General features: G+C 40.0%; 1 pseudogene; it reads left to right on the top strand.

Moving 5' to 3' along the window:
• The first annotated feature begins 731 nt into the window (after positions 1–731).
• Positions 732–1337, top strand: LOC147601617 (uncharacterized; annotated as a pseudogene).
• The last annotated feature ends 20021 nt before the right edge of the window (positions 1338–21358 follow it).

Here is a 21358-nt window from a genome sequence, read left to right as displayed (position 1 = left end):
ATGTGATTAGTTAAGTGGGCTGGTATTTAAATTTAAAATTGACCATAAGAAAATACAGTTTCCTTCTTGTTCTGTCACCTGGCAGAAAAATGAATTGCACCATTGATATGGTTAACTAATCTAGAAAAAATAAGTAGAAAATGGGATGTCAGTGTTTAGCATTTTCATCAAAATAAATAGTGAGAAGATAGTCAAGGTGATTTGCAAGGCTAAGGAAATGTCCAGAGAAGATACGTGCAAAACATTTGACACTGTCTTGCATTACACCCTTGTCTCTAAACTAGAGAGATGTGGATTTGACAGATGGACCACTCAGTGGAGAAGGAATTGGCTGGATGGCTGCACTCAAAGGGTTCTGGTCAACAGCTCAATGTCCAAGTGGAGACTGGTGACGAGTGGCATTCCTCAGGGGTTGGTATTGGGACTGGCCCTGTTTAACATCTTTGTTGACAACATGGACAGTGGGATGGAGTGCACCCTCAGCAAGTTTACCAGTGACACCAAGCTGTGTGCTGCGATCAGCATGCTGGAGGGAAGGTAAAGGTATGCCATCCCGAGACAGGCTGGAGAGGTGGGCCCATGAGAACCTCATGAAGTTCAACAAGGCCAAGTACAAGGTCCTGCACCTGGGTTGGGGCAATCCCAATCACAAATACAGGTTAGGCAGAGAATGGATTGAGAGCAGCCCTGAAGGGAAGGACTTGGGAGTATTGGTGGACGAGAAGTTCAACATGAGCCGGCAATGCACACTTGCAGCCCAGAAATCCAACCGCATCTTGGGCTGCGTCAAAAGAAGTGTGGCCAATAAGTTGAGAGAGGTAATTCTGCCCCTCTAGTCCACTCTCATGAGACCCCACCTGGACTACTGTGTCCAGTTCTGAAGTCCCCAACATAAGAAGTTTGTGGACCTGTTGGAGCAGGTCCAGAGGAGGGCTACAAAAATGATGAGAGGGCTGGAGCACTTCTCCTATGAGGACAGGCTGAAAGAGTTGGGGCTGTTCAGCCTGGAGAAGAGAAGGCTCTGGGGAGATCTTATAGCATCCTTTCATTACATAAAGGGCGCTTATAGGAAAGACGTGGAGAAACTCTTCAGCAGGGCCTGTTAAGATAGGACAAGATGTAATGTTTTTAAAATAGAGGGAGGTAGATTCAGACCAGACATAGGAAAAAAATTGTACAATGAGGGTGATGGAACATTGGAACAGATTGCCTGGAGAGGTGGTAGATGCCCCATCCCTGGAAACACTCAGGGCCAAGTTGGACAGGACCCTGAGCAACCAGATCTCATTGAAGGCGTCCCTGCTCCTTGCAGGGGGATTGGACTAGATGACCTTTAAAGGTCCCTTACAACCCAAACTATTCTATGATTCTAAGAACAGAAGATGAGCTTTACTGGAGAGGAGAGCACGAAAGTGTTCATATCTCAGCATAGCACCAAGTAATCACTATTATTTGACCAGATCAAGACTGAGCATGTTGCACTCTATCTGAATCAGCAGCAATCATCCCACCTTTTCTTCCTGTGCATACTTTGGATGCTTTCAGCTTAGCCACCCTGCCCTAATATACTGAGGAGAAAAACATTATTGGAGTACTCATTCTTGGTGTGCTTAAAACCGCTTTTAACCTTATGAAGTGTATATAGCTTCTAATTCACTTGGAGTTTATTTAAGGTTTTCCAAAAATAACATTGCGAAATATCAGTGGAGGATGTTTCATTACACATATAGCAAACTACTTGCTCATCATCATCATCGCAAGATGCCTAAAGCCCATGTGTACTGAGACATTTAATTACAGAAAGAAAGAACTAGTTACTAACAGAAACAAACAAAAAAGTTTAAGCTCTTCATATACTTTTCCCTTTTTAACAAAAGTAAGGCAAAGTCAGTTCTTACTCCTTTTGTCATGTGCTTTGTAACTTTACCACTCTTTTCAGGAGAGATTTTTACAGTGGGATGCCTCTTCCCTCTTTAGATTTGACACCCACCAGCTCATCTGTATGGGTTCTTGCTTATGTGGAGCATTCTCTGAAATATAGATAGGGCTTTATTTTTAAAGATAATTCTTTGTACTTCAAAACATCTGCACAACAATGTCTCCAGTTGGACAATCGCTCATGGAAGACTCATATTCTAGAGCTCACTCTTGAAAAAAAAGTGAAAATTGAAAACAGAACTGAGTCTTCTCAAACAAGTTGTACACCACATGATGTTTTCAAAGTCTAATAGTAAGTTCCATTATTTTTGCTCAGTACTCCTCTGGTTAGACTTTCTTTTTAGGGAGGTCAGTAACTATTAGAATTGTATTTAGCAAAACATTGTATTCAATAAAAAAAATATTGCCATTATTACCTTCAGAGCACCTCTCCTTAAATAATAAAGATGCTATGAAAAAGTAATTGTCAGAATAAGCAAGGTGGAATTAAAGAGTGAAATAACTAAAAAATGAGGGTAAATAGAGGTAGAGGGCACACTAGAGAGAAAAGAAAAAAAAATAATTCTAATCATAGTTGAAATGGGACAAAGAGGTAGAAAAATATAGAAGCTGTTCTGGATAATTGAACAAATGAGCTGCAGCAGATTTGCCTATACTGAATTTTGCCTGAGCTGAAATAGAAAGAGGCTACCTACTGCATGTACTTGGGCATATGCAGTGCTTAGATAAAAAAAAAAATGAGCAAGATGTCACAACTTGTGGTTGGAGGAATTCAGTTGTTATTTCTTTACAGATAAGAGGAAGGGATGGACACATTTTGAGATGGATTGAAACGTCAATATTTGACCCCCTGGCTTCCTGCATGTAGCCATGTCTAGTCATGTAGTCTTTTTCAAAGAATTAATTTCTGTACACTTAGAAGAAACCAACTCCAGTAGGTAACTTTGAAATGAAATTAAAATTATACGTAACCTGTAAAACCTTAAATATATGAAAACAAACAAATACACATGTGACCACTGGTATTAGGGAAATAATACTTATGCTTCTGTCAATAACCCACATCCATATGGATGTACTTTTAAGTGGTTAGATTTTCTCTTAGAGTTTAAGGACCCCAAATAGGCGTTCTTAGCTTGCATGATGCCTGTCAGTAAGTCCACTCATACACCTGGTGGTATTTAGAGTTAACAAACTATTTTTCCTCTCCCTGTCTTCAGCATTAATTGCTGTCAAGTCTACGTTCTTGTATTTTAAAAGAAACTAAAGTATACACAAAGTATAAGAAATATTTAGGAAAAAAATCATCTTTTGAAGAAATGAGCATTATGGTAGGTTGTCCCTGACTAGCAGCCAAGCACCCACACAGCCACTTGCTCACTCCCTGCCTTCTGTGGAACAGGGGAGAAAATACGAAGAACAAGAGAAAACTCATGGGTCAAAATAAAGACAGAGAAATCACTCAGTAGTTACTGTCATGGGCAAAACAGACTCGCCTTGGGGAATTTAACTTAATTTACAACATTTAATTACTGATTCATGTATTTGCAAACAAAGGTGATAAGCACTTAAATATTAGGGGCTGCAGTCCCTTTGGGGGTGCATCTGCTCGTGACAGACTGTGTCGAATGTTTGTCTCAACATTGTCGAAGCGTCAAACCATCACCTAAACAATGGTACATCAGTCAAACCATAGGTCTGGAGTCTTCCTGTTTTCCTGAAAGATGATTCCCTTATTTTGCAAGCCAGTCAAGCCACAGGACTGGAAGCTTCCTTTTTTTTCCTCCTATTTTCCTACGAACCTGAATGCAGAGCTGATTCTGCAAAATTTAGCCTTACCCCTATGTATGCGCCCAGACCCAGGCCAGAAAAACAGGGGGGCCCAGAGACGGTATTGGACATGCATATCACCGCCAGGTGAGGGGTGCGGCCAAGCAAACCCGCTCTTGGAATATGTGACGTGAATAAGAGGAATGATAAAAGGACAGAAATGACCAACATTGGATGGAACGTTTCCCCCACCGAATCAACTGGACTGTCGGGGAGCTGCAGCTCTGTGGCAGTAGCTATTGCAACTGAAACTCTTTTCCCTCTTTCCTTTCTTTCTCTCCTTTCTCTTGCATTTGCGAACTTCTTGTGGGGTTAATAAAGTTACCTGGCGCTTGACTCCATTTTGAGTCTTAATTCTGTTCCTGAGAATATGAGAAAAACCACGCTCCAGTGTGTGAGAGGTTGGTCTAGCCTCCCCTAGCCTCCCAGACTTGTCTGAGGTCAGCTAGAACACAAGGGGGCCTTTCTCTCATCTGAAATCGGAGCGTGACACTGCTCTGGTGTGGTCTCATCCATTAGCTGGAGGTGTCCCTGCTCCTGCATGGAGTACCTCCTATTCTTCTGGCCTTGTTGTTCCTTTTCTCTAGGCCTTTACTGCCCTTTCTGAAATCTATTTTCACCTCTGACTGGTTCAGAGGTGACGCAAACTATACTGTTGGGCTCAGCTGTGTCCTGCAGTGAGTCCAGGATGTGTCTGGCATAGGACAGTCCCTGACCTCCTCACATAGAAGTCAGCCGTTAGGGTCTCCCCTCTCTGCCCCAACCTTGCCATTTATACCCACACATTGCTAACATTATTGCAGAACATAAATTCAGCTACTGTGAAGTTACGCTTTTGGAAACCTTGTGAAAAGTGCATGGCAGTGGTTTTCTGACTGATGTTCTCCTCATGAATAGAGGACAAACCTACATGGCACAGCTTGCCGGAATGTGAGTCCTGGCTGATTTGGTATGTAACACGGCCTTATGTAGAGTACTAAACTTTAACATTGGCCATGTAGTCCATGAGGGCCTGAATGTGAGCAGAGGAGTTGGGTCTTAATGCAACTGGAGACATAAGATGCTCTGCAGCGCTCAGGAGCCGACTTGACTGCCAGACAGACCCTGTTAGCCTGGCCGGCACCAGCAGTAGATGGCTTTTGTTTCCCTCTGGTATTAAGACAATGTATCTGCCATTGATCTGAAGTTTGCAAAGTCCAGTGCCCAAGCTGCTAGTGGAGCTTGATGAGTATTACTGGCAGGAGAAACTGGTGTAACTAGTCTCATTAGGGTGTGCATATGCATATTTATACAAATGAACTGTGGTTTTGTAACAGTTATGCTATCAAAACTGCCCTAATACCAGCTCATGAGCAGGTACTCATTAATGCTCTGCAAACACAAAGTACCTCCCATTGGCTAAAATGAGTCCCAGTGCAAAAACAGAGTACAAGACCAAGATGTGTTTTTCCATGAAGCTGAGAGACCAGTCTCCACAAGAATAATTAGCAGCTGAAATAATTAGCAGCGTTAGCTTTTTTAGATCACTCAGGCTTCGAGGATCCACTGAGTCAGAGCAGGCAGAGCAGACTGTGTAATAAGCAGTGCATGGGGAATTGGATCAGCTGCCTCTTACTCCTGGACTCAAAAGGATCAGGTGGAGTAATGGTGGACAGTGTTTTTGTATGGGTTCAGACCCATGTGTGCCACTGACAGACACTTTTGCTGCTCTGTCCCCACAGGTTAATGCAAAAAAGACTAAAAAGAAGCTACTTGGAAAATTATCTCCAGAGTAGCTAAATTTAGGGAAAATAATTTCATGCAAGTGATGGGAAGGAAACAACTTGCTGCTTTTTCTTTTCTTTCTTTTTTCATAATAGGTTTCTTTCTCGAGTCACAGCCACTCAACTCATTGGAGAAGATGAGGTCTCACCGTAATAGTCAGTGGTGTGTGGAGCAGCAAAGTGCTGCTGAACTCAGAGGCTTCCATGAGCCAAGGCAGACTGGAGTGACCTTTGTGCATTGCTGTGATGAAGAACAGAACTGGTGTCTGCACTTCCTTTCCTTTTCCAAAAGATGCTTTGTATTCTAAGAGATAAAAAAGAAACCACAGCCAGCAAGAGATCTCCCAGCATCAGGTAGCCCTGTGGTGGCAAAAAAAAAAAAAAAAAAAAAAAAAAGTTAATGTTGAATTAAAGGAACCTTGTTCATGAAAGATTCTTCTTTCCAAAGGCTTATTAAAAATAAGGATTGAAAAGTTGAATTCCATCAAAATATGTATTTATAAGCAGCTGTATGTTTAGGAACTTCACTTTCTGTGAAGCTTTAGATCAAAGGATTCTCCACCTAAAACTTTCCCCTCAAAATAAATAAAACACCTCCTGTACTTTATATATCAACATAAAACATTTTTTTAAAGGGAGGTGGCATGTTGATAAATGTATATGAGTCAAATTCTGCACATACTTAACTGAAGTTTTTCTTAATAAACACTTTTCTATAGAATGGAAACCTTTAGACAAAGACTAACCAGGAAAAGCATGGAATAAAAATTTATTATATTGGTCTAAATCATTTATTACAGTGAGGGAAAACTTGGCTTAAGATTTAGAGGATCAAATACACCTTTATCTTGCCAGTGAAAAGAATAAAAATAAATTAAGGATAACAATACCATGTATCAGAAAGCAGAATTTAGTCCACAGCTCCCCTGCCTGTTACCTTGTTCTGTCCATGACACATATTCTTGAGATGCGATGACTTTATTCCAATTTTGTGACATTTTAGAGTCACTTCATACTTGCTCTGAGCATGAGCTTGGTGGGTGCAAAGCAGAAAAGAATGAGCTCAAAGACCTCTCCTCTGCTGCCAGGCATGAGACTTTACAAGAGACACCAGACTTGGGAATGTCAGATGCCTGTCTAGATAATTGACAACTACAACAAAGTGAGGGCAAAAGTCATTCCCAATCAGACTATATTTAAAGCTGCTAACCTGAATAGTCTTCATATTCTAGGAAAAGTGTCTGAGATTCATCTTAAAAACGCTGCTGGGTGTTTCCAAGTTCAGTCATCAGCTCCAGCACATTTTTAAATGAGAGATTTACTGAGCCAGTAGTAACTGTAGGGAACTGTAGGGAACTGTAGGGAAAGTTACATTGTACTGATGAAAACAAAATATTCCACATTTCATTATAGCAAAGCTAACTTGCAAATCATCTGCTGTCACAAAACTTCCACCTGGGCTTATTCATTGAAAATAATTAGTTTCATTTATGGTCTGAGGTTGTACTTTCCTCAGAGACCTACCAAAAGCTAGATTAGCTGTGGATGTAATGTTAAATTCCAGTCAATGCATGGCCAGAAGGAACAACAGCACTAAACAGCACTATCCCAAGGGTCTGGTAGTTGTGTGCCAAACCATTGTGTGGGCACCAAGCTCAGGGGCCAAATTCGTCACTGCGTGAATATGTCCTGCTCCTGCCCAAGTCAATGGGAGCAGCCTGCCTACACTGCAAGGCAGAGTGTTTAATAAAGAAACAAAGATCTATTTCTGCAGAGAAATCTTTCTGTGTTCTTTACAAGTATTGTTTGTGAGTTTTTTACAAGCTTGCAAAGCTATGGGATATTGAGAAAATAGATATTGGATTAAATCCTGGTTCTAGTCAAATCATTGGAAAAATTCCTATTGACTTCCCCAGGGTCAGCTTCCATCTACAGTACAGTCTCTTGTGTATTCTTTCTTGGTGACACCCAAATAAAATGTGCTTTGCTTACAAATCAAAACATGAGTTTTTTTAAGCTGCTAGCTCTTTCAGCTCAGCATGGTAGCTGAAATACAAGCTGTGCTCTTCTCTGCATATCCTATTATTACCTGTCATAAAGAATCCACAATTAGAGTTTAGTTGGCAGTTTTGTTGCTGATACATGAGGCAGACAAAAATCCAGATTGTTCTTCCAAATCTGTTTTAGCTGTATGTTGCCGATATAATAGCTTTCGTAAGGTGGTGTTGGAATAGTACGCAGATACTTCCATCCACCTTGCCAGATCAGAAGCCCAATAAAATCAGTGGAATGGACTTCCACCTATTAGAAAATTAACATATCCACAATGTTGCTATCATTTAATTTCCACAATCCTGTAGTTGGGTTTACCACAGCAGCTATTCCAGTGTACCTGACCTCTGCAGGAGTTTTTAAATTATTTCAGTGACAGTAGGACCAAGCCTTTAATAGTTGAGAAGAGTAGCTGTAGACACACAGGAAGAAGCTGATAGTTTAAAATATTTTTCAAGCAAATGTGACTCTAAAGAACCCAAAGTAGAAGAGAAATATTCACAGATATTCTAGAGCATTTCTACAATATCAAAGTAATCTGGGGAGAGGCTTCTGTTTTACCTGCTGAGGAGTAAGAAATAGAACACGAGAGAGGATGAGTAGGGAACAAGGTAGGGTGTTCAGAGTATGAAGAGGAACTATTTTTCTTTTACAGATTGACCAGTGGAGCAGGAAATGTCTTGTACCTGGATTAGGAGTTTAAGTCAGGTAACTTCTTTACACATGGAAAACATCAGTTTTCAAGTTGTATGCAGGGCAGACAAACTAGTTGGCCTCTACCTTAATCTCTATAGCTGTTGAAGATGACCAGCACGATAACTTGCAGAGGGTGTTAGAAACCTTATATTTCTTCCTGTGAGAAATGCTTCTAACTTGATTTCTGTCCTGTTGGAACAAAATCAAGTTAAAATATTTCCTTTTGCCACAGAATGTCAACATCAAGTTAATAGTTATTATTATATATAGAATAATTTCACATAAATCCACAAAAATGGAAAACAAAATGACTAAGAGGAAATAAAGCAAATCTTTCACATTTTTTTAATTAAAAATGTTATTGAAATCAAGTTATTCCCATGTAATTTATATTTTCTCAAAAGAACGGTTCTCTTAAAATTGTTTGACCCTATCTATTTATAAATAATGTTTGTTCTGCTCTTCATATTTGTTTCTTTTTGCATTACTGCTCAAAGAATTTCAAATTGTGATTTATGTTTATACGGCAACACAAAGGCCTGAAACCAGTGACATCTATTAAAATAGCCACTGTCAGAGATTGTGCTGTATTTTTCTCATCCTGAGGCATTTTCCTATGATCTCTTTGAATTACTTGTGGTGGAATTGTTGTTGTGAAGTTAAAGTACACTGAATAATAGTCAGTTGTTTTGGAAACTGAATACCAAGAAATAACTTCAAATATTTTTGTCAAGCTACTAATTGTTTTGTTTATTTAAATTAAGAAAACTGTATGCCTACATACATTCATGTTATGAATTCTCAAGACTACACAGCATTCTCTCTGCTCAGTAGCAAAGATTAAAAAAAAATAAAAATCTGTAATTGATGCTTCATTTCACATACATTTGTAGAAGAGTAGAAAAAAAAATAAACCAAAAAACACTTATTTGTTTCAAAAAAAAAAAAAAAAGGAAGCCTGGTTTAGTGGCTTTTCAGCTAATTGGAGGCCTTTATCCTGCCTGAAACAAGAGTGGAAGTCAGGGACACGGTCTGTCCTCAATAGCCAGGGTGGTTAATATGAACTGTCTCACAAGAAAACCTTGAACAGCTGGGGACCTTCCTTTTAACGAGGATACACTCTTGCTGACAGGCTCTGGATCGGACTGTTATGTCTGTCCAAAAACCAGAGAATACTGTGCCTTGAGCATCACAGCATCACAGCAAAACCCTGCTGGTTCAGACCTGGATTGACAACGCTTTCTGCGTCCTTCTACATGAGCAAACGGCACTGGAGCAGGCACAATGCTGGTGTCTAACAAGAACCAGCCTCTGAGAAGGGCATGCTCCAAATGTAATCAGACAAAAAGGAAAGTGCAAGGATTATTCTAGCTTACAAATGGGAAATACAGAAAGCAAAGAAGAGCCTTGTGATATGGCTCACATGATCTCAATGTGCATAAATACCTGAAGGGAGGGTACAAAGAGGACAGAGCCAGGCTTTTGTCAGAGGAGCCCAGTGGCAAGACAAGAGGCAATGGGCACAAACTGAAACACAGGAGGCTCTGTCTGAACATTAGGAAACACTTTTTTATGTTGAGAGTGACTGAGCACTGGCACAGCTTGCCCAGGGAGGTTGTAGACTCTCCATTTTTGGAGATATTCAAAACCTTTTTGGACATAGTCCTGGGCAACTGTCTGTAGGTGCCTCTGCTTGAGCAGGGGGGTTGAACCAGATGACCTCCAGAGGTACCTTCCAACCTGAACCATCCTGTCAAGTGACCCTACCACTACTCACCCTCGATCCAATGGCACAGGAAGCCACCTACTCTGTGCCTCTGAGCTTAAGTTATTTGTGGAATAGTATATTCACTCATTTTTATGTTATTTTCAGGGAACAACAGGTTCTTAATTAACAGACTCCATGACTTAATGAGAAGCAAATACTCTGATTCTTATACATACTTAGATCTCTTTATGCTGCTCTGAAAATTCAGGGGTTGTACATGAGCATGTGGTGTAGAAATGACTTACTGTGTCACAGAAGTGTTTCTTTTTCAGATCTGCTGATGGCACTCTAGTTTCAGTCATGTAAGGGAATACAAAGTATATCTGGATGGGGCTTTTTTAAATTTAACTTTAAGTGTGACTATGAATTTGGCTTAGTATATTTGTGGCATATTTCAGTAGCCTTGCAGATTTTACTCTGGTGACTGGGTTTTTTTCAAGGTGTAATGCCCTATTTTCTTCTTTATCAATATTATATAGATAGGGCCATATACAAATAGCTTATCTGTCTTTGCATGCTAGGAAGATTTTGGAAAACGCTTTATTTAGATCCTAAAGAAGAACATCTTTTGGTTGATATATTTAAACTATTTGAATGTGTAACCGGGGCAATCACATTCTTTTCTGAAAGTGCAAATATTCCTTCTAAATCAGTAACCAGAAGGAGGAACATTAAATAATTTGAAGCAGTGCTAAGCCAGATATAATATAAAAAGACAGTTTCCTGTAAACAACGTGTTTTTTTCTCTATTCTTCAAATTTAATATCTTGGTGTGTAATCTATATCTACAGTGAGATATAGAGGAATATGAACATAAATGGATTATGAACAATAAGACAATCTTCCGGGGTGATGGTTTTCTCTGAGGTACTACAGCTCTGAGAAATAGCTGACGAATAAAAAGGTGTATGTGATATGGCAGGAGTAGGCAAAGTCAAAAACCGTAATTATTCTGTAGTTAAATATGGGTGCAGGAGGCTTTTATTCATATCCATTCCCACAGGGTAGATTCTTGGGTGATAATTTGTTGGTTCAGCTCCACCAGATTTAAAATAGACTCATGCACTCAATGCTTAATTTTAAGTCTATTTAAATCTGTAAATGACTGAAATTTATCTGTTTGATCTATGTTGAGTTGCATTTGGCCACATTAGCTAGGAACCAATTAAAATATGCTTATTTCAATGATATTTTATCTTCCAATTTCCAAATATCATGGAAGATCAAGCAGAAATCTATGCTGTTATTTCTAGAGTGCTATTGAAGGGAGATGAGTTACCATGGCCAGAGGGAAGATATATTTTCTGTTTATTATATTTAAGTAACCTCTCTTTTTTATTATTTTTTTTTTGTAAAAGCATCTATTTCTGAACTGTCACCATTTTTCATGTAGGCATCTTGCAGGCATGACACAATTTACACTATATTTTAATTTCATTTTTAAAATAACATTACAATATTCTTTTTTAAATTATGTGTACATTTAGCATTTCATTTTCAAGAAGAAAATACTGTTTGGGGGGCATTTCATTTAGATTAAAAGTTAATTTTTGAGAAAAATATACAGTTCAACTCATTAGAAATTATTCTTAATACACTTCGGAGAAAAGGCTCGTATTGAATGCACAAAAAGGGAAACATCCTGAAATGGCTGGCAAGTCATAAAAATAGTTTCTGTGGTTTTTTTTTCATGGTAGTGTTAAAGCAGTCAAAAGATGCAAAGTGTAATCAGTGACTCCTATGTGTATGGTTTAAACTGAGCGAGTTTGGAACAACAGTGAGGGAAATCATGCTTTCACAAGAGACAGTCTGTTCAGGCCCAGTGAAATAAGAAATGTGAAAAGCAAATGGGAATGAAGTTTCCTAGAGATGGCTGAGATGGCCTAAGGCAGTGCTCTTCCTCCCCTACCAAAGGTCCAATGGAGGCTCACACTCTCTCTCTCAGAGTAGCACAGTCCCAACTCTGAAAGAAAATGACAGCCCCATGAAGATAACCTGCTCTGTTCCATCAGAGGCTGTAGAGCTCACAGATGCATTTTAAGGAAGGTGTGAGAGAGTCTGTGAAGTTTTTTAAAATACACATTTCTTAGACTACTATTGTTTTATTTTAAGATGCTTTGATTTCTCTCTACATACACACACAAAACCCCCTCAAAAATAATTATGAAGTTATAAGCAGGTTTTAAAGTAGTTTGATGTAGTTATCATATGGAGATACAACACACCCTGTCAAAAATGTATCAGGAACACATGTTGGGGAAGGAGCTTTGAATTAGAAACCAAAACACAGCTCTGTGATCACCTTTTCAAGATGAAGAGCACTAAGCAGAAGTGAAACACTATTCCAATATTAGTGTCAGAAATTATTACAAAATCAGTCTTTACTATTAGCTAGTACTCACTGTTCTGCTAGTTGGGAAGGTATGCTTTTTTTTCTGGATTGCTCAACTACAGTAATTGCTGCCATATGGATGCAATTTTAAGATCATTATTTGTAATCCTTCCTGTGCCCTCAGTGTTTTATCTTGAAACAATTGCAATTAAGATGTTCCTCAGCAGTTTTTTGCTGAGATACATTATTTTCTTGCTCACCTAGGTTAAAACAGTACTAAATTAATCATTGTACAGTTTAGCTAAGGAATATAGCTTTGTTGACGCACTGTTATTTTTAACATTTAATTAGAAGAAGTCAGAGAGCTGATTAGCAGTGCAGTACGATAGCACAGTCGTTAAGACTTAGAGGCAAACCTAAGCGCGCTATCTTGTCTCACCACGTGCAGGTGGCAACTTCCTGAGCAAGCACAGCTCTCCTGGCATGAAGCACGGCAGTACCTAAGCAAGGGGAGATTCTGACGACGGAACCTGGTTTCTTTGTCAGACATGCGTGAACTGATCTGACTGAAACCTGTGGGAACCAAATGCAACCAAAGCAGTCAAGAGGACTCAAGGTGTGCCCCTAGGGATGGTTGTTTCAGATACGCTTGGTTTTCAGAGCTGTAAGGCCAGAATTCTAACTTATAATATTACATCTATAGCATATAGTCATATAAAGCCCAGATATGGTTTTATTAGGTGAATGAAAGAGACAGGGTGCCTCTGGCCTCATCCCACTGTTAACATCGGCCATTTCTTCATCAACTCCCTAATCCCAAGACAATGATGTGACTGGACAACCTTCCCAGCCAGACAGCAGATCTAGCTGCTGCTGCTAAACTGTCATCAATATACAGACATCATTGACCAAAAATGTCTGAGTTTTATAGACAGATGTAGTAGGATTTTAGCCTAGCAATTATCCTGTGTTGTTTCAGCTGTAAAAACTATTTGTACATGTTGACCAACAAATAGCCATTATACAGCAATACCCAATTCAACTTACATTTCATTGAGTAGTAAGATTTCTACCAACTAGACAAGGAATTGGATCAGACTATAGATCTTTAATAAAATCATGTATTACGGAAACTAACAATTTGCTGGATATAGTCCAAGAAAAAATATGATTTCCAGGCATGTTGACAAATCACTCTTTCAACTCTGGGCCTTCTGAGCTTACCATTTTAGGCTCCTTTTTCACTTTTTCTATGCAGTGTGTTTCTTTTAAAAATGGTGATTTCAGTTTGGCAGTGAAAAAGGGTTGATGGATGCATGTATAGTTGAAGGAAAACCTTTCTGTTAACCATTAATTCCTAATTTTGCCTAACACTGAAAGAATGGGAATAATTAAACATTAGTCCCTAAATGCTTTCATTTATGTTTTGGATTTTTAATTTTTTTTTTCTGCACTCTGCCTTGTGCACAAAAATTTAACAATTGTTTTGTAAAAGTTTAACGCAACAAAAGAAAACCTAGTTCCAAATCTTCTCAAGTAACAGCTGAGATGCCCCATGCTGAAGGGCTTTGCTCGACACAATGCATCTCATCAGTGGAAAAAATTACTCAGTGGGAGATAGATTCTGATCTAATTAAAAGAGCTTGTAAAGGGGAAATAACCACGCTCCTTATTCATCTGCAACACTATCCTAACAGGCTTCAGGTTAAGGCTCTTAACAGGATTTGTCCCAGGTGTTATCTCTTTCATGACTCATCCAAAGAATATGAGCAGGCAACAGCTGGAGCCTGGACTCTGTCTTTTTCTACAGTGTATTGGATGCCAAAAATGGGAGCAGATACTGGTCCTGAGGTTCTTGAGTGCTACTTTTTGGGTTGGCACTATTCCTAGTTACTGCAGCAGCACAAATCCCTATCATGCCTGCGTTATACAGTCTCTCAGGCCACTTAACATGTGCAGGTTTGTTCAAGTCCTTGTTCAGGCCGTGCTCCCATTTAGGCAAATGTGAGCTTTGTGAATCTACATGATGGAGGCTGTAATGATTCTGATTCAGCAAAGCCCTTAAGTGCATATTTAGCTGTACATGTGTTAGGTTCATCCTCATTCAGGAGAGTGTTATTCATAAAGTGAATTTTGAATGCACACTTGAGTGCTGTACTCTATGAAGGCTGATATTACTAAAGCACCTTCTAACCTTTATTACTTGAATGCGCTGCAGGATTCTAAAAAATGATGGTAGATCTATAATGTACTGAGGTTCTAGTTAGACGCTTACTTAATGGCATTTTAGGTTTCAGAATGCTTTATTGCAGCCTGCAATGTAAGAAAATATTTTGACTGCATTCAGATTGGAATTTAATGGACTTCTGTGGAATATGAAACCTACCCCACAAAGTGAAGGCCAGAGACTGAAAGATGGCAGAATGTCAGACAGGTTATGTAAGTCATGCAATTCAGAGAGCACATTAATTTACTATCCTGCAGAGACTGTTTATACATTCTGTTTTTATAGCAAGACAGTAATGATGTTATCTCACTTTTGCTTTGTTTTGAACATCCAAGGTTAATGTATTAAAACAAAAAAAAAAAGGTGACTAAGTCAGGATTTTTCCTGGGCATTGCATCAAGTGAATTATTTGGAATAAAGATTTATCTTCCTTTTTTATTTCAGATCAGTATGCTTAGTGTTCATCCCAACCAGCAGAGTAAATTGGTGGAGATTTCTTGCAAGCAGCGACAATATGAATATCATTTGAAAACTGCTCAGTTTAATGCAGAGGACAAGATGAAAATGAGATGTGTTCAGGTGTCAGTGAGATCTTTGTAGCATAGCTGGTGCTAGGAACCATATCTGGTAACTTCTGTGTGCTCACACCTAGTATGGTAGTGCATTACTTCCGAGTGCAATAGCTTCAAGACTGTAGGCAGGTTTCAGAAATGGTCTAAACAAAATCCTCACTGTCTCAGTAGATTAAATGATTACTGAATAGAGTGTAAGCAATGGCTTTTTTTTCTTTTTTTTCTTTTCTGTATGCATGCTATATACCTCTCTAACACCTCTCCATAGCTTCACAGCTTCAAGAGTGGACTACAAGATGTACTATAGAGCTGTGGAATAAATTCTCTAGTGGTTCAAAGTAAAAGTGAGAAATTGAAAGTGCCTCTAGCTACTGTCCTAGTGCAGATCATCTTCTATGCAATCATCTAGGCAAAGGTCTTAAACAGAACCTTTCTTTCCAACTTAGATCCAGAGGTGATGTAAAAATCCTTCTCTCCTGTCCCCATTTTTTCAGAGCATCCTTTCCTACTAAGAAACCTTAAGAAATGCTAAGATATGGATTGTAATATACACGTCAGAGAGAAGCTAGAGAGTTCAACAAGGACTTATTCCTTCACTATAAGACCCTGTTTCTGCCTCAGTTTCTGATAAACAACATACTTAATAGCTTAAATCGTTAGGTTGCTGGGGCGAGCAGATTATTTGATCAGATATATGTCAGATGAAACAGGGACTTAATGGATCTACATGGATCTCTGTTACTGCTGATACACAGGTTAGAGTGTAGGAGCTAGTCTCTGCCCTAACACTTTTTATCTCACAACCCCTTGGCATCAAATCAAAAAGTCCTCAGTAAGGTTCTTCTGAGTTTTCCATCCCACACTGTTTCTTCTTTTCCCTTCTTGTGGAAAGAATGGCATTATGTGGCCCTTCTTTTCCCCTCACATATTCAGAATATTTACGTATAAGGGCTTGGATTTGTAGCAAGTCCATGAATACTGGCAAGGAAAGCAAGAGACAAGAAGACCCTGCATTACTTTGCAAACAATCTCACTTCCCATTTTCTTCGTGCCCCTACTGAACTATGCTATTCTCCCTCACAGCCCCAGCCTACCAAAATAACCTCTGATTCCTCCTGAACTCCTTTATCCCCATGAGCACTGCTGAGACTTCCCAGCCCTGTCAGCCTCCAGCAATCCCTCTCTGATCTTCTCCTCACCCTTTTCCAACAAGCTATGCTGTCATCATCACAAAACTGCATTTGCTCTCTCCAAAAGTGGGTAGAAAAATCTAATGCTTGTCTACACCATTAAGAAGACTAGTATTGGCTTTATTTACCTTTCCCATGGAAACAAACACAACAGGTTCCATTAAAGTGTTCTCCCCATCTGGCTATTAGCATAAAATGCTGTCTCAGCTCAGAATAATAAGTTGCTGACCTCCAGTCTTGTCAGTCCCCAACTCTCTTTGCTCCTGTCCCGCAAAAGATAGCTCCAAGCCTTTCTTCTCTATGGTAGGGATAAATTTTCTTTGTTCTTCTTTAATCCTGAATCTCATGGAAATCCCATGCCAAGATCATTTTTCCTTACATCTAGATCTTACTCAGCAGGGTACAATCTTAGATGACAGATGCTAACTCCAGAAAACTTTCCCTTAACAGCTTAAATGACTTACTCCTCCTAAGCAGAAAGAGCTCCTTCTCAAAGGAAACTGCACTGACAGGCCACCACTGGCCCAAATCACCTTGGAAAGTGGGTACCACTGAACTCTGCTATGCCCCTAGTAAAGAGCCTGTCCATCCTGTGAAAGAACGTAAATATTTTAATGATTGTTTGGTAAACACAAAATTAGTTCATTCACACAGTGTTTGACCATGCCATTTGTTCTGGTTTTGTTTAGTAGGGGGGGCCTAAGGTGGTAGCTTCTGTAGGAAACTGCTAGAAGTCGCTCCCCTTTGTTCAGGGGACTTGGCCAGGCCTAGGGCGGACCCACTGCTGGCCAAGGCCGAGCCGATTGGTAGCAGAATGTCTCGTGATGACGCCTCTGCGATAACGTATTTAAGAATGGGAAAACAGAAAAAAAAGAGAGAGAAGAGAAGATGTGAAGAAGCTGAGCGGGGGCAGAGGCGCAGAGGGGGAGGCGCAGGCCTCATGGGCCTTGCAGGTCTCACCCTCTGGCCTCTCGCCAGGCAGCCGACTGGGCCCGACTCGGTCCAGCCTGGCTGCAAGAAGTGGAGAGGAGATGAGAAGTGAATGAGATGTAAAAAAGATCCTGAGAGACACCTACCAGCCTGTTGTGAGGAACGGCTGCAGACACCAAGGTCAGTTCAGAAGGAGGGGGAGGAGTAATGCGGCTCCTGGCCAAGATTCCCCTGCAGCCTGTGGTGACGACCATGGTGGAGCAGGTTGTCCCCCTGCAGCCCATGGAGGTCCACGGAGGAGCAGAGATCCACTTGGAGCCCGTGAAGGACCCCGCACCGGGGGAGGTGGATGCCTGAAGGCAGCTGTGGCCCGTGGAGGGCCCGCTGGGACAGCTGTTCTGGAGAGACTGCACCCGTGGAAGAGATGACCCACGCCGGAGCAGTTCCACAAAGGACTGTGGCCCGTGGGAGGGACCCCACGCTGGAGCAGGGGAGGAATGTGAGGAGTTCTTCCCCCAACCATGAAGCAGCGGCGTAAAACAACATATGATGAACTGACTGCAACCCCCATTCCCTCTTTCCCCCTGTGCCGCTCCGGGGAGGGAAGGTAGTAGAGATAATGTTAAGCTTGGGAAGAGGGAGGGGTGGATGGAGGTTATCTTGTTCTCTGTCTCATTATCCTGCTGTTTGTAGTAATAAATGAATAGTTTTCCCCAAGTCGAGTCTGTTTTGCCCGTGACGGTAACTTTAAGGATTTCTCCCTGTCCTTATCTCAAACCTCGAGTCGTTTTTCCTTATATTTTCTCTCCCTGTTCTCTCGGAAGGTGGGGGGAGTGAGAGAGAGACTGCGTAGTCTGGTCCAATCGGGGCTGAACTACGACACCATTCAAACCAGTTCTAGAGCAACCAGTTTTCCATTCTGCTCTGGATTCCCCAGTGGGTGACATCTCCTTTTAGTGGATCGGTGGTGGTGGGTTTATAAAGCTCATCTCTCTGGGTTACCCAATGTCATTTAATCTGATTTATTTTCCCCAGATCTCTAGAAGAGGCTATTTAGCATGGCACTACTGCACCAAGAAATGGACAGGAACTGTTTTACAAGTATTAAAATCACATTAGTAACAGAGGAGTACTTATTTTAATTAGGCATTTCAGTGTTGTGTATTATACTCATGAACAGAGCTGCTGGGTCTGCAAATGTGTCCAAGGGTCTTCACTGGCAGGGAATTATCTGCTGCAGAGCCAGGGAATCACAGTTCCTGTGAAAATGTAGTTTTTCCTGATGATTATCCTTTCTTGCAACTTCCACAGAAACCATATTAATGTAGAAAGAGTGTTTATTTATCAGGACATTGTTGTTGAATGAAAGAGACCTTCTCGGCTCAGCTACAGGTTTTATGTACATTGTTAGTCAAGTCACTTTAAAGATCCTGTGACTCATATCCTTGTATGTAACATGAGGGCAAGTAACTTCACATGCACTCTTAATTAATGTTTTGACGAGTAGCCGGAGACTTTGTGCACAGATTTCTGATCTCTTCTACTGCAGGAGGATCCTTCTCCCATTTAATTAAGCTAGTAAAAGGTGCCTTGAGGGGAACAGACTTTCTCACAGTTGCAGACAAAAGATGGTAGTTTAGAATAAATCCAAGAAAAAGTAATTTATACTCATTTTTAACTTGGGCTATATAGAGTCCATCCACTTTTCACTACCCAACCCAAAGGTGAAAACACATGACATTTTTCATCCAACATCAATGACTCTCACAAATCCTCTAACTTCCCTTGGATGAAAAAACATGTGCCAAGTAGTTTTAGAATATATCATCAGATTTTTTCGTGTGTTATAAACCAATACCTTAATGACTTGATCCAAAAAAAAACCAATTGTGACCTAACAACCTTAACAGCCACATAAGTGCCACAGATCCTAGCTTTGCTGGGGCTGAGCTACTTATGCAGCAGAAAGTTTTTCTGAGTGTTGAATTTTAAACAGACAAAATCAATGACAGTTCCTTATCTTCTCCCATATAAGATTCCAATGGGGTTTGCTTCCCGTTTTAGAATATCAGTACATCCTAATTTAGACTATGAACAAACTAAGGAGAAAAACTACTAAGAGTTGATTTTGCACAAAAAAAAAAAAAAAAAAAAAAAAAAAAGAATGTTCTAAAGGCCATTTTCTACATCTTTCTAGATAGGATGCAATTGATACAGCTGGTTTTAGAACGAAATCAATAGGCATCTCTTTGCAGAACTCATGGCACTGCATCACCCCAAACATTTAAAAGGCATTTGTTAGAGTGCTGCTTTCCATTGCTTTTGCTTCAGTCAGCCTTAACTGAAGGGATCCAGGTGACAAAACAGTGTAAAGAGACGGAATGTGCAAAGTATGGTGAAAGCAGATGGTGGCTGTGAAGAGGATTCGCAAGCTGCCCTTGAGCCTGAATTTTTCCATTTCCTAAAGAATGTCCTGGTAGAAGTAATTCAGTCTATGTCAATTATTCCAAGATAGCTCAACTGATATTCCTTGGGACTGGCTAGAAAATAAATCCATAAAGTAAAAGAGTAATCCAGCTTCCAAGATGACTCAAATTTCTGTTTACTTGCCCAAGACTGCTACCTTATACCTGCATATTAGTAACACCAATGTCTAGGGAGCGAGTACCTCCCCTCTTGGAACTGCACCGACTTACTTCTCACCTTCTAAGCAGCCATAGGATGGCTGTACAGTTTCAATTTTATTCACAATTTACTTAGGCTGAGTTGAATTCAATGGCCTGAATTATGAATTAATGCTATGGGCCCAGTTCTCATTCACCATAACGATCTTTACAGTATTGTTTTAGAGTCACATGGAACTAGGGAACAAATACATTCAACCATTTTAACAGGATGTATTCAGCTGTGAATATATGCTTGAAAGGGTTACATAAAACTGGTCATTTCCAATGGAGAGACCTTCCCAGTGTCTCTCCTTTTGGTCATCAGAGCTGTATAAAAGGGACTTGGTATAAATGAATCTTTGTACTCTGACTTCTATCTCTTCATCACTGGTACGATGTCATTCAATTACCCTTCATCCCACTGTGTGACTAGAATTTTTTTGTCATGAACCATTTTTAAAGTCTCCGATGATAAAAAAGAGAAAAAAGTGTTCTTTCAAAGAAGTCAAGAAGAATAAGATTGATGAGTTTTGTTCATGAATCCAACGGTTTAAATTAAAAAATCCAAAGCCCTCATGGCTCTAATTAATTGTACTTCGGAGATAGGTTTTCAGTATTTAACTTTCTGCAGTCATTATGAAAACTTGCCTGCACACTGAACGATTTTTAATTTTTTTTCCCCTAGTATTTCAGCATAATCTTTTTGTTATGAGAATCACAAATACAGGAAACATTTCAAAACCAGTGAGTTGAGACAGCAAGCAGTCAGATAACTCTGGAAAAGAGTGCCTTAATGCTGCAAAGATGTAAGCATGTGCTGAAATGTATGCATGAATAGTCCCATGTGTAAAGTTAATCGCATAGATCAGCACATAATGATGATGCAGCACCATAGCACAAATAAACTAAAGTGATTACATGGACAAAAACTGTATCTCTCCATTTTCAAAAGATAATTATTAGAATATTACATTTCCTTCCTGTCTTTATTTGAAAGGGTGCAAAACAGAGATAACTCACGCAGCTCATCCTGAGCAGTCTTATTAACTTTGACTGAGGTCTTGCTTAGCTTCTCACCTCTCTGCAGCCTGCAGATTAGAAAGAGAGCACTCAGAGCACTTCCTCTTCTGCCATTGGACCCCAGCTTTACATCCCTATTTCAACAACTGTCGCATGGAGTGATCTCCATCTAGGACACACTTTTCACAAGGTCTCTTTCCCCCCATCTTTCTGACAGCTTATTATGACTGAAGTGGAAATGTTACATAAAACAAGCTGTTTATGGAAATCTTATTTCTATCACATGAGCTCTGTCCTGATGTGACAGCACTCTATCTGGCTGCAATTATTAAATATATTAATTATGTCTGTCATTATGCAATTCTCCTCTTACC

This window comes from Chlamydotis macqueenii, chromosome 2 (assembly GCF_036417535.1).
Source record: "Chlamydotis macqueenii isolate bChlMac1 chromosome 2, bChlMac1.mat, whole genome shotgun sequence".
Lineage (NCBI taxonomy): Eukaryota > Metazoa > Chordata > Aves > Otidiformes > Otididae > Chlamydotis > Chlamydotis macqueenii.
The sequence above is the reverse complement of the archived record's forward strand: the minus strand, read 5'-3'. Positions and strand labels throughout refer to the sequence as shown.